The 5,304-nt window shown below is 34.5% G+C and overlaps 2 long non-coding RNA genes across 2 annotated transcripts in view; one reads left to right on the forward strand and one right to left on the reverse strand.

Annotated features, from left to right (window-relative positions):
- Positions 1-5,304, forward strand: part of LOC109546202 — a 102,826-nt gene that overhangs the window by 55,797 nt on the left and 41,725 nt on the right. The gene's annotated exons all lie outside the window — the stretch shown is intronic.
- The window catches only part of LOC125505120, a 19,403-nt gene continuing 18,379 nt past the window's right edge, over positions 4,281-5,304 (reverse strand). Inside the window, exon 3 of the long non-coding RNA XR_007281931.1 lies at positions 4,281-4,462. This is a non-coding gene — a long non-coding RNA (uncharacterized LOC125505120). The remainder of the gene's footprint in view (positions 4,463-5,304) is intronic.

Raw genomic sequence — 5,304 nt, forward strand, 5'->3', positions numbered from 1 at the left:
AATCTTACATAAGAACAAATTCACAGCGAGTTTCATCAAAATACATCGTTCCATTCTCCCGCCATTTTAAAAAAGATAATTTTTTTGAATAAATTTGACTATCAATAGCAGATGAGCCAGACAAAGGATATCGCAGTACCCTTTTGATCATGAGCTTACGGGACACCCTGTATATAAAAACGCTACATTTTCCATTGCAACTTGACAGCATTGCACATGGTACTCAAATAAACCACATAATTTAATACCCCCAATGAAAAATTTGCAAAGTTTAAGCAAATTCTGCAAAGAGTTAATTGATACTGTATAACAAATACTATAACCAACCAAATAATCATTGCTGATTTTAATATGTTACTTAATTATAAAGTTGAAGCTTGCATTTGTTTAGGTTTCTGCCAAAATTTCTGTTTAAAACGCATGTTCAATCTCCCTGTAACTCTGGGGGGGGGAATTTTATTATATAGGAAAGTTGAGAATGATTTTTCTAATAAGACTTGCTGTAATAAGACAACTAATATATTTTGATCTGAAAATTGTGGATCTCTAACTTAACGAAATCCGTGTCCCAGGTGGTTGTAACAGAAAGCTGTATGAAAAATTACCATACAAACCGTTTGTTGCCGACTTGATGCAATGCGATAATGTACGATTCTGAGCTCAGAAAAAACCTGTATACTTGTGCTGATACGCGGCATGGCTCTGATGATGTTCATGAAATGTTCAAAAGCTTAAGCTCCATGATGTTCAAATTGCCGTGAAAACAATGTATATTTTCTAATAATTTAATCGCCTGTCTTGCTATGTAATCGATCAGCCACATCCAATAAGTCAGATTTCGTTCACAGCTTCGCCATTGGCGGCGCAACTATTATTATTAGCCACTTCGCTCGTTGTTTGATGACTAGCATACAAAATATGTTATTTCGAATTGTTTTGAAATTCTTCAGCATTAAACACTTGATAAATTCAAATTTTAAATATATTTCTTAAACGTGGCGTACGTAACTTGTAAGCAACTGGATTGGGTAGTCGTTTCTATTTTCAGCTTGCTTCAGAAAGCAGCGGAACTCGATGAAGGTAAATTTTTCAAAACACAAAATAGAATAGAATTTAAATTGCTTTTACTCGTGAGTTTAATTTCTATAGCATTATCATCAGTAAAAAGGATTAAATGGTTCATTTCCATTTATTAATATTGCATGCACTCCCGAATCGAATATCATGGGTCATGCACCGCCACTGACCTTATCCGTTCGTAAACTGGCAAAAAAAGAACAATCTAAAAAAGCAAAACTGTCTCGCGCTGATCTGGGTTCGCATATGGGCATCGTTCAGCTGCTGCCGGCCACTTCTTGTAAAAAGTGATTTGCTGTCACCAAAGAAGGTGATGCGTCCTCAAGGTCGGCCCGGTCGTGGGTGACCGAAGAAAACTGGTTGGTTCTTTGGTGGCTCTTCGTATTTGTATGGAAATCTGACCGCTTATATATCACAATAATTGCTATATTTGTTGTTAGGTCGATAATGACATTGTTATGCTCATTTAATCGTTATGAAGCTTTGTGTGTATGGTCTGGTAACCAGAAATGAGACAAGGACATAGTTCGCACCTTGAGTTTACGTATTTTTCTAGATGGATATTTTGCATCTGAAATATATTTTGCTTCCTTTCAATGTCTTAGGCTCTGGTATTTGTATCAGTAATTTGAAGTGCAAAAGTATACAGGGTGTGTCCGGTAAGCAAATGATCTGACTCAACCTGATGAGAGGGTACAGCGATATGATTTAAATCAAAAGAAAACGATCTGACTCAACTTTTATTAAGAAAAACTGCCTGGCTCCTCTGCTATTGATGGTCAAAGTTCTTTAAAAAAAGATCTTTTTCTTAAATATTGGGAGAATGGTACAATGGATTTTAATGAAACTCGCTGGGAATTTGTTCCTATGTAAGACTCATCTTTCACCTCAGCTATCTAATAAAAAGTTCTGGTAGTTTGCTTACCGGGACACTCCTGAATTTACCACTTGCCCAAAGCGGATGAACTCGGTTGCTTCATAAAAAGCTGAGTCTTGTATACATAAGAATAAATTCTTCTCATTCAGTTGGTCTCTATTTGAGCCAATGAATGTCTCAGTGCTTTTTTAATCGTGTGCTTAGGGAACACCCTCTATCTGCAAATATAATCACATGAAATCAAAGGAATCGTTAAATCAACTGATAGGTATAGATTAGAAAATATGAAGAAATCCTTATCTCCTGGTAAGTCGAATAATCCAAATCTGGCTAAACGTCTGCAGTAAATTCAAATATTTCTATTGAAAAAAATTGCAAGGGTTATGATCTACAGAATATGAGGTGTAGCAAATGAAAAATAAATTTATCACTCTTCCAATCATGTTTAAAATATGTTGCTAGAGAATTTTTGAGCACACAGGCGGCTTGGCGTTATCGTTCATGAATTGAGTCGTTTTCTTTGAATGTGGAAACAGTTCGTTGAAAAGGTTTTGTCAGCAACGCAATCTGCCATTTACTTTTTGTCTATTAACAATTTGTGTAAAACATGTTTAAAGTGTTCAACATTTTGTCATTGTGTAARYTTACCATTAGGAGGAAACATAAAATTYAACCMAAAAAAATTAAYATATAGTTTTTCTACTTATTTTMTTAAGTCCGMTCAATTCAATTTTCTAAACATTATCAAATACATTTAACATTATTCTAAACTCATCTATAATTAACATTATCTTGAGCTGCTGTGCCACAATTACAAAAACTAATCTGCTGCTGCTGTGCCACAATTACAACTTTCTAAACAATATCAAATACATTTAACATTATTCTAAACTCATCTGTAATTAACATTATCTTGAGCTGCTGTGCCACCATTACAAAAACTAACCTGACTGAATGAAAATTCTGCAGTGCGCTAGAAACCCACCAGGTAATAACTCAATTAGTACCTGAAATTGCGACGAAAAGATTCTTTATGAGGTCACGACCAAAGACCTGATCAAACTGAGATTTTATTTGAAAATGATATTTCAAGAAAAAGAGCGAGAATGGCTAACTCCAGAAACCTCTACCAAGAGCTCTGCTTTTGAGCTATCCTCGTAAAAGGCTAGGTGAAGACTTGAAGCACATAGAGAGTCCACTCTGGAAGATGACCCTGATCCATCCTCAATAACTTTTTTTGTATTAGGCARCAAATCGTAATCAATCACCAGCAACATTTCAGTAAACWGYTACGCACTCGTTGAGAGTAAAAACAGAAAAAAAGTCGCATAGTCGCAAAACAGACAAACAATGGTCAATAAGTTGAAGAAAATTCTAACCATAGAAGAAGTGCAATTGGTGAGCTTTGTTTGATATCAGCGCTGTCCGTTTAACATTTGTTGACTCTGAAACATAAAATAGACGCTGTTTTAGGTCAAAATAATATTATGGAGTCGGTACTGAACAAAATTATTTGTGGCTGAAAAGGGATTATACTTGAAGAAAAACGCTCAAAAGAACCAAAGAACATGCAATAASAAMTGAACAGTTACWTTTTTGGTGCAAWCCAGAACCTATTCTTGCCGMCTAACCGAAGTGTTTGTTTATATCYMTGTTTAAAAATTGTGTCAATTAAACTCTTATTAATCTACGAGAAGAAACCTATCTWTATSAAAGTTTTATKCAACTACCATATACAATTACTTAAACGCTAACAACATCTGTTTTGAAGGAATCCGTAAGTGAACATTGCTTCGGTAATTAAGAAATTCATAACAACAGCACTTTTTCATGAGATTGAAATATCCGTCATACTTGATTGATGTGCAGATGTTTTAAATAAACACGTTATATTTACTTTGCATAAGAAGTGTGGTGTTGCTTTTGGCGGAATTATATCACCTTTTATCTATCTCTTCTATGATCTGCAAAAATATGTACATTTTGCAAAACTTTCTCCGGATTTCAAACCAATAACAACAACTTTAAACTGCAATTGTTTTGCAAAGTTGAAAAGTTGGAAAACTAGATCAGCAACCTAGGCTGAAACTAGTTTTGTAGACACACGAAATACTGTCATCAGATAGAGGAGGAATAAAATATACCTTATTGGAGTTGCAGGAGATATTGACCTTTATCTATTGCAAACTCGTCGAAGTGCTGTTGCTAACTGATTAAAAAGGCTTGAGTATTTCTGAAATAAACGATTAATTAATAAAACATTAGTAAGGAGAAAAATATTTATTTAAAATACGCTTAATTACTTTCGTTTTTATTGAAAATAATTTTATAAAGTACAAATCCTTTCCTTTTTCCTTTCATTACATGAAATCATCTCTGAATTAGAGAGGGCAAAAAATTATGTATCGAGTTCTCCTGTTTCCGCCAGTGAAGAAGTTGTAATATTTGCTGGTGGAACGGATGCTTTTGAATATGCAAAGGCTGCTTCTTCAAGTGAAATTAATAAAGCTGCAATATATTTACAAGACTGTTAAACTTGCCATTCGGACAGAAATATTACACAATGAGACGCGACTGTTATAAAGTAATCTAATGCGAAGCGAAACTTTCAGATGTACTTTCGGACATCAATAAATGATTAAGTTGGAATAACTTACATTATTATTTTGACTTGACATACAGGGTGATTAAAAATTGGCGTCATTCCTTTTAAGGGGTGATGGAGGCTCACTTGGGGAGTACGAGAAAAATATTGAAAATTTTTTTCGAAAATTTCTAGAAGATATTAACAGTTGAAGATCGAATTTCAAATTTGCTATTAAGCATTATTTTGAAATTTTTCCATGTTTAATTGGTAGCATATTAGAATACTTTACGTATTGAACATAATCGAATCAGGGCCTTCCAGAGGTGGTCAGAGCACAATATACTATTTTCCAAGCACCAAATAAATAGCGAAGAAGGGCTACATTCCTACCACGTTTGTACGATACACACAGCACACGGAGATACAAATGGAGCACGAGTTAATTAACTGAATACGAGAAGCTGCTTGATAAGCTGCTTGATAAGGAGATTACACAGGCACTAGCTTGTTTGGAGTTAACCATTCAAATATTTGATGTTGTATGGTTTATTTCTAAACACCAATATTCGAGGTTATGAGAACAGGTTGAGATTTCGAAAGTACGTTCCGTCATTCAACGATTTCTGTTGAGTTGACCGTTTATCCTTGTCTATCTTATAGTCACTCTCTATTTATCCATGGTTACCGGAATTTTAAATAATTACGAAGCAACAGGTATTTGCGCAATGTTAATTAGGCAGATTACCTTGAAAAACATTGCTGC

Source organism: Dendroctonus ponderosae, unplaced genomic scaffold (assembly GCF_020466585.1).
Source record: "Dendroctonus ponderosae isolate FM_Combo_2020 unplaced genomic scaffold, Dpon_F_20191213v2 Dpon_F_20191213_7, whole genome shotgun sequence".
Taxonomy (NCBI): domain Eukaryota; kingdom Metazoa; phylum Arthropoda; class Insecta; order Coleoptera; family Curculionidae; genus Dendroctonus; species Dendroctonus ponderosae.